A 13,026-nucleotide genomic window follows, 5' to 3' on the forward strand; every position below is an offset into this window, starting at 1 on the left:
TTTTTTTTTCCTTACATTTTTTCTTATTTCATATTCTTGCTTAATCCCGCTTTCTTTTTTGTGTTTTTGATAACCGAGAAGAGAAAAAAAGAATGAAAAAAAACAATTCCGAGAGTGTGTAGATTTTTTTCCATTTTTTTTTTTCCGTTTCGTTATTTGGTAACCCGGATCAGAAAAATTTCAGCTATCTTTCTCGCAATCATGTGTCGGCTGATCAATCCTCGCGTGCTCTTAGAAGAGAATATATATATATATATATATTCCCGGTTTATTGTTTTTTGCAGTATACTTTGACTTCGCCGGTCGACTCTCGATTCAAATATTTATGAGAAATTGTGCATGTATATCTCGAAATATATCCCGAAATGATGAAGTTTACAATGTATTACCATAAAAGTTTGAATCAAATATCGAGGACCCTGACTTGTGTCTGGAATCAGTAGAATCACCGACGTATCATTAATTGTCATTGCAGTTGATTTCTACTTTTCCTAAATATCATTGAATACCCTGAAAATGTTCTGAAAATATCCTTGAATTTTTTATGGATTCTTTAGTAGGCACCACGAATAAAATGCGTATGCTCTATTCGAAAGGGTGACCAATGTAAATAATGTCGCACGAAAGCTGGTTGTGTTGGGATAATGGTCAACATGGAGTCGAATGCACCATGTCCACTCCTTGTGCTGTCATTTCAAACAGAACAATCTCTAGGAAGACGTGCACTTGGCCAAACAATCAACGAACGTACGTCAGAAAATAGAATAAATGTTGTCATTACCCAATATTATTATTATTCTTATTACTATCAGGAATATCATCATTATTATTATTAGTCTTTTTTGTATGGTTTTTATTTTTACTGCAGAAATTTTGGTTACATGCGATTGAGGATAGTGTTGACCACTACTGCCAACGCTCGTTCCTCCGTCGTCCGCGGGTCCGAAGACGTCTGCTTCGACGGACCGTCAGTCTGCTTTCGGAACCGCGGATTCCGAGACACTCGCTTGTCCCGCTTGTTCGAGGTAGATCTGGCCACCTTGTATAATTGTGGAGTATCTGACGCAGATGCGGACGTTTTTTCTTTTTGTTTTCTGGCCTTTTTTTTGTCCCACCATCGCCAATTTTTTTTTTTTTCTTATTCTCGTTCGGGGTAGCTGTAAAAGCAGAACAACACAACTGAGAGTAACCTATTGCAGTCCACTACAATCATCTACGCTGGTCCGGGTGGAAAATTAAAAAAAAAACCATATAAGGTCGTATACGACTTCACCCGATTTCTTTTTAACTTTCTTTGAAGTATTTGTAAAAAAAAAAATTGAAAGTAAAAGTTGTAGTTTTCGATCTTCTTTTTAATAACATTGGCATCATAATTTTGACGGCCCTGTAAACTCTATTTTCCATGAAACAATTTTTTTTAAATAGTTTTCTCCAGACAGACCACTTTTCCGTAAGATTCCATAAAAAATCACCAGATCGGGCCCGCCTAGAGTTCTGGACTTAAAAAGTAAAATCTAAATCAAATCATGCGACTGTACAATGTTTTTTTTAGAGTCCACAACCCTACACGACTGCATTCTGACGATTCTTTTACTGAATCTACACATTTCGCCGAAGATTTACTAAAGTTGGTAACAAAATAAGTGTATTCTTTTTATTAAAAAAACAATCTAAATATGCAAATTGCATAAAGTATCCATCCGCGAGCAGGGCTTGCTATACCTCTTACTCTTTCGCAATACCGAATGGAAAACTTACAACCTTCTCCAGCATTGTCTGTGTAAGCTATGTGTAAGGCTCCACTGTATGTTTGGAATGCCGATATTGAAATGGTGAGTAAAAAAGCGCACCGCATGCATCACACAAGTACTTACGATTCGGAGTTTTTGGGACCTCCGCGCTGTCCGAGGCAACACCAGGTTGAGGCGTTGTACTTTCATCCATCCTGCAATGAATGAAATATTCTTTGTACAGATGGGGTGTAGGGAATAAGACCGGAATAAGTCGGGATGCGAACATGTCGGGTCAATTGTTATTGAGGAAGGGGGACTCTGCATAGAGGCCTTAACATTTTTTTATTTATGGAAACAAAAGTCGTATCTACAATCCGAAACGATAGATTGTTCGAAATGCTTCAATCGGCGTGTTAGAAAAATTGAAATTGGTATGTAACAAATTGTCGGAAGCGTTGTTTAGGAAATATTTTTTTTTGTTTAAAAAAAAATGCATCTCCTACAATTTATTAGATTCCGATGTGAATATTTGATGACATGATTGTTGACCGGTTACCAACAAACGCTGATTCGGGATTTCCAAAGCGATTTGTGCGCGTACTCACATTTCGTCCTGGTTGACGATCCGATTTAACGCCTCCATCTCCGTCGCCAAATTGTCAACAGGATTCGTCTGTACATAAGACAAGGAATATGCGATAATTCTGTTTGCAGCATTCAGTTTATTACGACTGCCATTGTTTCGTCCTATGAACGATTAAAATGCTAATCGACAACGCATACTGAAATGTTGATACAGGATATTCTTTCTCAACTCTTACGATTTTGCGTACGCGGGTTAGCGATTTTACCGTTCGTCTGAAAATGACTTTCGTTTTACTATGTACACAAGGGTGGTCGTTAGATGGCTTTTTTTGGAATTTCAATGTTGGATGGTCGTAGATCAGCTTGAAATATATTTTTTTTAAATCTCTAATTTTCAAAAATTTTTATTCTGAGCCCTTAGTGACCCTGCTGGCCCGTAATTTTCTTCGCTCAAAATAAAAATCTGAAAGAGATTAAAAATTTTTTTTTTATATAGTTAAAGCCGATCTACGACAATCTAACATTGAAATTGCAAAAAAGCAATTTAACGACCAATCTAATATCTATGGGGCATTCCACATCAAATTGCAACCAATGTACCTCACCTCCTCTCATTTTGATAATTTGTTAGTAGGATCTTGCAACCGACCCACAAGGGTCTCGGAATTTTTTTCAGATTTTTTTAGCCACTGGTGAAATTTAAAAAAAAACGGAAAACCAATTTCGAGAACGACATTTTTAAAAATCTGAACAAATTCACACTGATTTTATGATTTAAAATACGATCCCATTATCGTGTCGTGCTTACAAATCATATTTTTAATTATAAAATCAGTGTGAATTTTTTCAGAATTTTAAAAGAAGCGTTTTCGGAATTGGTTTTTCAGTTTTTTTCTATTTCAGTGGTGGCTAAAGAAATCTGCAAAAAATTCCGACACTGTTTTAAGTCGGTTGAAATCGTGGTTGCAACATCATACAATGATCAAAATCGAAGAGGGTGAGGTGCATGGGTTGTAAATTTAACGTGGAATGCCCCATATACAATATATATCTATTAGGATGGTCGTTAAACGGATTTTTTACGTTAATGGCTTCGAATATAAAAAACCATCTCTAATTTTTTCAGATTTTCATTTCGAGCTTTTAGTGGCCTTATTGGTCAGTGATTTTCTTTTTAATCAGAAAAAAAGGGAATTTTATGATTTCCGGAATCTTGCCTATTGACAGTGGTCTCAGATAGGAAATATCTTCAGGATTACGGAAAAAATTATTTAAAAAATCCCACCTGTGCGCAAAATTGTTAAGAATCGATTTGAATACCAAAAAATTAAGGATATTTGGAAATTGAGGAAAATGTTTTCCCAAAAGAAAAAAAAGAAAAAATAATCGAAAATGTGTACTATATTCTTGGGCATTAGAAGGGAATTCCCCACACATCTTCCTATACAATCAAAAATAAAAACGTTTGCCAATTCAAGGAAAATTAAATAAAGTATAAAATACAACTACAGGTCCTTCCCTTTATTTCTCTTCTTAATCTAAGTAAATAGACGAGCGTCAAACCTGCCGGTTTTTCCATACATGTAAAATAATTATGTTATTTACTTACCATCTTGATACCTCGAGAGCTGGCACTAAACTGAACACTGTGAAGCCTCTTAACTGGCTGCCTATATCAGAAAAGGGGAGGGGTCCATACATTGTTGCTACTGAAATAATTTTGTCGTTCCGATCTCGCATCTCTCAAAATTCTTAAGAAATACTCGTCAAGACTGATATAAAATGGGCGTATGTTTTTTTAATGAGGAAAAGTTCTGACAGTAATGGAAAATAGAGATTACTAAAAACACATGTATTGTTTTTTAATAATAATTTTCTGTATCTCTTGTCGTTTACGAGATAAATGCGAAAAAACGCGAATTTCATGGAAAAATCAGGTTTAGTGGCCCGTACTACCACGCCGGTGTGAGTTACGACTTTTCCGCAATGGGCACTTTTGTAGAGCGTTTAATTCTGAGAAATACTTGTCTATGGTCAAAGCAATGCCATTAAATGCCGCTGAGCTACAGAAATTTAAAGATAAAAAATCCGAGTTTCCGTGTATTTTCAATGGGAAATCTTTACACGCCTTGGTCTAGGACTTAATATTAATATGAACGGCTCAAACTTTCAGGGAATTTTTTTTTTTGTCTTTCCAAAAAAATTTCCTGATGGGACCGAAGAAAAAAATAGTCGAAAAAAAGCACCCTAATATACCCCCCTTTGGTCGTTTACCCACCGAAAATGTTGGATCCAAAAATTGAAAGCTCATTGATTTTTTTTTTATCACAATCGACTCGGTTTATTGTTTTTTGCATTATACTTCGACTTCGCCGGTCGACTCTCGATTCAATTATTTATGAGAAAATTTGCATGTATATCTCGAAATATATCCCGAAACGACGAAGTTTACAATGTATTACATTGTATGCGATCACGGCTTCCCCCAAATCTAGCTAGCAATTTTTCGATCGTCAGTCGCAACTCGTGTTACGAATGCTCAACATCGTAATCTCGTAATAAGGGAGTGACTTCTGTATGTACTTTGCTGCGTCGAAAAACATACAAAAATGGATAAAAACAAACCGCAACGTGCGCGCGATCTCTGCGCTTACCGTGGTTGTAAGAATTCTAAATTTACGGGAACAAAACTATACAGATTTCCTGTGGCAGGAGATTGCCGCCTTGATGCGTGGGTAAAAAATACCGGTAAGTGTTGCATTGTAATTATTCGCATTTTTTCTCGAAATGGAAAAGTGCGAGAATCTCGGAGAACAGTGAAATCCAAAATAACTAACGCTATGCGAAAAAGGATGTACTGAAGAATGCTTGGTATATTTATTTCTTAATTTTTTTAAAAATTTTTTTTTTATTTTTTTTCGATTCTATCAAGCATACAAATTTTTTTTTTTTAAATTTCATTTCCTAAATGAAAAATGAGTGCTTTCATGCATCATGAGAAACGTCTGCCCTGTGGCAGACGTCTGCCGAGAAACGTATGCCGTGTTTCTTGATAATGCAAAAAACTTGTAAAAAAATTGTGGTGGGAAAAAATTGTTGAACAAATTTCCGTTCATGTTCCTTTCTTATATTATAGAATGAATTTGTTCTTTTCTCTGAACATGTATGAAATTGTTCAGAATTTTCACTCCATTTTAAATTCAATTTTTATAATTTTGGTAAAATCGTGAAGGGTGAATTTTTGATACATGTTAGGAGAAATATTCCGTGTTGCATCTAAGAAGTATGCCGGGTATTAAACGATCAGAAATTAAACCTATATGAATTCTCGAAAACAGAAATTTTCGCAAAGAGACAATTAAAAAAAAAATCATTGCACTTGCTTGCAAATATATTTACATTAATTTCATAGTAGAAGAAATAAAGTTTTCTGAAGGTTTTCTGAACAACATTTTTTTAAACGATTGATTTCAAACTTTTTCACTTTACGATGACAACAAAAAATGTTCTTCGCATCTGCAGAATGTTTTTTTTTTTACTGATTTTTACCTTATCTCAAAGTACTCAAAATTATCACCAAAACTCACTTTTGGTAGGAAAAAAAAATTCTTCTATCGAGTTTCAAAGTCAATATATTCACACGGCGCGGTTTGGCGTAGATGAGTCACTTGTTAATGCAGGTACATTTTTTCCGAAATCGCAGGCAATAAGTACTTGCTGACTTTATCACCGGAAACATTACGGACGTGGGGGTTATGCCGGGAGCATTTCAGCCCGATGTACTTCATTGGCAACAGACTTTCGCAACAGGCGATTCCTCTTATGTTTCTCGAGAGTGTTGACGATTCGAAGGCCAACCCGGAAGTCCGACCTTCATCCACATATGTGGAAGGTCCAGTGGATGATTGCGCAGTCCGTACAATGGTAAGTGATGCAATTTCTCTTGCAATGCCGCACCCGGTCGAGTTTGAGTCGTTGATTCTCAACGATTCTGCCGATGAACCGGTGCCGTTCATTTCCGCGTTTGCGGCGAACCACTCTGTCATACCGGCGGGTACCGTTTCCTCGGGTTTGACGGAAACGGTGCTTGTTATGCCTTGTGACTCTGTAGAGGTACAAAGCACAGGTGAGTCCGCCTTTGATACGGTTCACTCGTCGGCATCGGCGTGTATGCCTACGGGCGTAGGTGAAGAAGATTTGCACGTTTCGGAGCATGCGCGTAAGTATAGGAAGACAGTGGTGAGCTTTGCTGATTCGGATGACGAAAATTGCACGTGGATGAGCGTAGAACCGCAACCCGATGATAGTAACCCTGCATGTCAGACGCCTGAGGGACACATGTCATGTCCACACATGATCTGTCACTTCATGCAAAAGTGTTGCGTCATCTGCGTAAACAAAATGCCGCTTTGATACGGGAAAATGCATCGAAGACGAAAACGATTCGACAACTCCGTCAGAAGCTGAAACGAGCTTTGAGGACAGGTGCACGTGTGGAGAGAAAAAAATTGTCCCTCGATAGTTTTCTTGATCAGCAAAAGAGTTTGCGGCCGGCAGCAAAAATGATGATGAAGCTCCAATTGCACAGGAAAAATGCTCCTTACTCGGAGGAAGAAAAAGATCTTGCAAAGCAGCTTTTTTATTACTCAGCGTCTGCGTATACGCGTTTGAGAGATGCAGGATGCATGTTTCCGGCGGAAAGTACCGTGCGCAATTGGATCTCGGAGATTGACATAAAACCCGGCTTCTGCGATTTCATATTCCAGAAGTTGAAAGTCAAAATTGAAGAGTTGCCTATCGAAAATAGGGTATGCGCTCTAAAATGGGACGAGATGACAATCAAACAATTTGAAGAATATTCGGAGAAATTCGATTGCATCGAAGGTCTGGTTGATCTCGGCCCACTCGGTCGAAGGGATGAACGCGCGCGCTATGTCTTCGTTTTTTGCGTCGACAGTTTGAACGCAAATCAATCATGGCGTCAACAACTCGCGTATTTTCTTCCCGGGACTGGCATGAAGGCCGAGGAGATTCATACCTTGGTCGATGAATGCCTCCGTCGATTGCATGAAGCTGGAGCCGTAGTTCACCTCGTGACATGTGATCAGGGTCCCTCGAACCAAAAATTGTTCAATTCTTGTTTAAAAGTGTCAGAGGAGAGTCCGTGCTTTATGAGCGGTGGCCGAAATTACTTTGCGTCATTCGACTTTCCTCATTTGATAAAACGTCTTTTGAGCACGTTGCGAACACACAAAATACTGTACTGGAGGGGTCAGATTATCGCTTCGTACGAAGATTTTGTAAAAACTTGGAGATACGATAACTGCAGTACTACCTCGAATCTACTCTCTCACATCTCCGAGGCGCACTTGTTTCCATCGTCCTTTGAGGCGATGAACGTTAAGCGTGCTTTTCAAATTTTGAGCCGCCGTTTTGCAGCGGCAATAACAACTGCAGGCAAGGATCCGCACGGGCTCAACACGGAAACGTGGCAGGCTAGCGCAGCTTTTGCTGAGCGTATGAATAAAGTCATCGATTCATGCAATGCCTATGAGCTTTTGTGCCGAAATCCTGATAAGCGTCCGCTTGCCGACAAGAATCCCGAGATCGAGGAAACGCTGACAGAGTTCGTGAAGTTTTCTTCGGAATGGACGATTGCTGACCCAAGGAGAAGGCTGAAAATACTTCGCAACCACCGGTAATGAAAAAGGTGCCTTGTCTGAGAGGTCTGCCTCTGACAGGAAGAGCTATTCTACTTACGTATACGACGATAAAAGAGAAGTATCCTGGATTCGAGTTGGCAGCCGGACTGTGCAACCAAGATTCCGTCGAACACCTCTTCTCGAAATTTCGCCAGCGAGGTGGTCACAACCCAAATCCCACGGCTCGGATGGTTCGCTTGTCTCTGAGACACATCCTTTCTACCGGATACATCGGCAGCGGCAGCAGAGGAAATGTACAATGTCCTGACGCCGTTGCTTTGATAGAACCCTGCACGATGGTAGCTCGGGCTTTCGATACGCCAGAGAGTATGCCTGCGGATCCCACCGAACACGAATTCGACGAGGATACGGCAGAAGTTGAAAATGCTGTGGAAGCTCTGAGGCAAGAGCAGGAAACAGAAATGGCGAATGCGAAGACGTCGAAAGAAACGAAGTTACCGAGCTACGAACTTTGTGCAATCAATTATTTTGCTGGTTACGTAGCTCAGCGCAACCTGCGCAAATTTTCGTGCGATCGATGTCGTTTTGAAACCCTTAAAACTCCGATGGAAGCGTCATCGCCGAATGAGGTGTATACTGAACTTCGGGAATATGAACATGCTGACGCTGATGCGCCATCGGTGTCATATCTGAGCCGGCCCACAGACAAGTTCGAAGGCATCGTCAGATCGCAACTCGAAGCTTTTTATCGATTGTGGAAGACGCACTGGGCTTGCGAAGGTCTTTTGATCAATCTTATAGATGATATTATTACAGATACTGCCAGATTGTATCCTGACTGGTTTCACGAAGGTGATGAATGCCTTCAGCATCGCATAGAGCTTCTACGCTTTATGGTCAAAGTGAAGGTTTTCGCTCAGACTACATTCAACAATCGGGCAGTAGGATCATCTCGTACTATACACAAGCTGAACAGTAAGTTACAAAAAATTAAAGGTATTTAAATTGAATCGAAAGCTCTTAATGCGAAGATGTACCCTGACGTCAACCGGAGGCTCCATAGCTGCGCTTCATGACACTTTCTGTTGTGAAGACGTACCCGGGGAGGCTCAGTGAGTTGCGCTTAAGTATTCTCTTATTGAAGTCGTACCTGGCGATTGCCAGAGGCTCTATGAGCTGCGCTTCATGTATTTCCTTTTTTTGAAGTCGTACCTGGCGATTGCCAGAGGCTCTATGAGCTGCGCTTCATGTATTTCCTTTTTTTTTGGTTTGAAGTCGTACCTGCCGATTGCCAGAGGCTCTATGAGCTGCGCTTCATGTATTTCCTTTTTTTTGGTTTGAAGTCGTACCTGGCAATTAACAGAAGCTCTGCGAGCTGCGCTTCAACCCGCATATAAATTTTTTGGTTGAATATCGGAAAATGGCATACAGCCCTAATGGCTAGCTAGTTTACATGCTATAATAATTTAACTGGCGAATCACTGGCTCTATACGTAATGTTTCTATATTTAACCCAAAAATTTAAATACGGGAACGGGGGGTGGTGTTGATTGCCTTCTCGTGGTGCCCCCCGAAAACGAGTGCATTAATTTTTCTTGCTGAATATCAAGTTAAATGTTCATGCTTATTACCCTGATTCAAGAATAGTTTGGAATATTATTAATTTCATTCCAATTATAGTGCATTCGGCTAAACAATCAACAAAAGTATGATTCACAGAATTCTTTCAACACTTTTCTTATTGACGTTCTGTGAAATCCAGATTTTTTCTCATCCGGGTTACCAAATAACGAAACGGAAAAAAAAAAATGGAAAAAAATCTACACACTCTCGGAATTGTTTTTTTTTCATTCTTTTTTTCTCTTCTCGGTTATCAAAAACACAAAAAAGAAAGCGGGATTAAGCAAGAATATGAAATAAGAAAAAATGTAAGGAAAAAAAAAGTCGGTCCACTCTCACTTTCATTTATTTTCTCTCTTCTGAGTTACCCGTAATGAAAAAGGGGCGGGGATTAAGTAAAAAAAAGAGGCGCCAAAAACGGGGAACAAATCGATTCACTCTCGGTATTTTATTGTTTCAATTATTTGTTCTCTTCTAAAAGAAAAAAATAAGTAAATAAAAAAGAAAATAAAAAAATAAAAAGCGACCCAGGATCGAACCCGTGTCCCGCAATACCCCACCCTCATGTGGTATCCACTCAGCTGCGCTACAGCTACGTCCGTGTACGTCTGTTTGCTTGATATGTTTACGGAGCTTGCTCGGAATTCGCTGATGATTCTTTGGAAGATTCAGTTCGAGAAAAAAATAATTTCCCCCAACCACTTGCCCATTGCACATTTTGCATAAATGTTGTCGAGCTGGCTTCGTATAGTTTTACATAGACTGCGTGTACAAATATTGGAGAACACCAGGCGTCACATATTTTCATATCAATAAAAAAATAATATTTATTAAAAAAAAAAAATAAGTATTCGGGCTGGGAATGGTTAATTATTTTGGTTCAGCGTCCGCTAATTGAATCCAAAATTTATCAAATCTGGAGATACTTTTATTCACTGACATTCATAATTGAAACAAGAAAAATCCCAATTCTTGCATTCCAGGAAACATCTGTGCGAGCGGGGACAAGGATGCGATTGGCAACCACTTGCTCGAGCGACCGAGTATATCTATATATACACGATTGTGGGCCACCTTCGGTGCATGGCCGCCTAGGTGTCAGGTCGGAAATGGGCCACCTTCGGTGCGTGGCCGCCTAGGTGTCACGTCGACGCTCCAATCTAGCTGGTGTAACGTCCGACCGGAACGTCCGTATGTTTTATCGATTATTATTACTGCATGTTACTTTTATCAACTAACCAAACTCGAAGTACGAGAATCTTGTAACCATAAGAAATTAAAACAACTGTCTAACTATTTGGAATATCCCTAGATGGAAATAACTATGAAATTCACTAGCCAAGGCTTAAAAACCATGTTACGAGATCTTCGTACCACAGAGAACTATAATACTATTATGCGTTATTATATATCACTATCACATTAACACTATAATTAACTAACACAATTATACCCAATTATTATATAGCACTCAACAATGCCATTTGTGCATTCGGAGGTGAGAGCTATACTATAAGCAACATACGCTTTACTATATAGCCTGGAGTATAGAAGACTGTAAAACCATAGATAAATGCATAACCAATATAATGTAAAGATAGCACTGCTGCAATAACCCATAAAACCAGAGACTGCAAAACCATCAAACCGTGAATGCTAATTACCCAGCATGAACTATACCTTCTTCCGCAACGCCGTATTGTAGGCAACACGCGCAACGTTTTGAAGGCAATGCAGATCTCCAATGTGGAGCCATACAGAGCCTTACCTAGAGAATACATTAGGAAACTTACCGACGAAACGAAAACGTTCTAGAAGCTTCCAAGCCGATTTATATCAATATAAGAATTAACAACTACAGAAGGGAATCATATACAAAAGCACACATGTAAACCTGCTCTAAAGCTATGAATCATCAAATTACTAAGTACTCTAAATCTGTTAAGATAGTTATAACACAAACAACTAAAGATATTCGCAGCAGCGTGATTCTAATAATGTTAAACAAATAACAAACTATGTTCATAAACAATTGCTATTGTACTCCAGGTTAACAACGACAGTAGTCGACTTTAATACATATGCAATTCTATATAGATACAACTATAAAACTAACAACGACAGTAGTCGACTATAATACATATACAATTCTATATAGATATAACTATAAAACTAACAAACGACAGGTAACCAAAATGAAATATGGGCTTTGTAACGAGCAAGATAGCAAAAACATTAAGAGGCAGACAGGTAGTTAAGTGGCTGAGGGGCGCCAGAAAGAGGGCTGGCGCCACAAAGGGGGCTGGCGACACAACGAAAAGCTCACGCAGTTCGGAGAACTACGGAACCAAGTCCACGCACCTACACCACCGCACGCAGCGATATACCATACGTAAAAACCTACAATATAGTAATAGCTAAAGAACTAAGATCACAGGCGTGCATGCGGCGAAGATGTCGTGCCCTAATTAGAATTCCTAGAAAAGAGGGGAGGTGCGCAAAGGCGACCAAAAAACTAGAGAGGGGGATCGTTCTGCGCAACGATCGACCCCTATAAAAACGGCGACCGATCACTCGATCGTCCTCTTGTGTTTCTACCTCCAGATTCGTCATCTAGTTCCGGTACAGTCTCGCGGTAAAATCCTTTAGCCTTTTGCATTAAAACTTTCATACAACGTTACTCTGCCCAAAAGTTCAGCGAGCTTCAACTCCATTTTTACTAAGTCTAAGATCTTACACTGTGTAACTCTGCGTTTGTGACTTTTAAATATCAAACTTATAAAATAAACCAAGTTAGTCAAAATATCCAAATATTAAAGTCAGTTATTCCACTAAAACCTCTCACCAATCTACAAGTCATCGCATCCAGAATACTCTCAAAAAGGTAAGCCAAATTAAATCTTTTATCCAACAATTTCTCCCTCTTCGGTTCGTTCGACTAGAGCGACAGAATGCCCGTTGTCCGGTGTATTTCAATACTTAATCGGTAATTGGTGACCCAAACTACTGATGTGAGTCTGGCTGTAGCTGCGTGTGAATGTTTCCGGTGTCTAACATCTGGAAATTTCCACTAGGTACCGTTCCGACGTCACACTGGTATCACGAAAAGCCGAGCGTTGGAGATCTCCCTACTCATCTCTGGTATAGCTAACTATAAAGGAACGGCTTCGCAGTATACTAAATTGACGTCACACCTTACAGTGCTCGCAGTGTATATCGGAACATACCCAGTATAGCTCTCAGCTCCGAATGCACAAATGGCATTGTCGAGTGCTATATAATAATTGGATATAATCGTGTTAGTTAATTATGGCGTTCATATGATAGTGATATATAATAACGTATAATAATATTATAGCTCTTTGTAGTGCGAAGATCTCGTAACATGGTTTTTAAGCTTTGGTTAGTGAATGTCATAGTTATTT

The sequence above is a fragment of the Neodiprion lecontei genome, chromosome 3 (assembly GCF_021901455.1).
Source record: "Neodiprion lecontei isolate iyNeoLeco1 chromosome 3, iyNeoLeco1.1, whole genome shotgun sequence".
Taxonomy (NCBI): domain Eukaryota; kingdom Metazoa; phylum Arthropoda; class Insecta; order Hymenoptera; family Diprionidae; genus Neodiprion; species Neodiprion lecontei.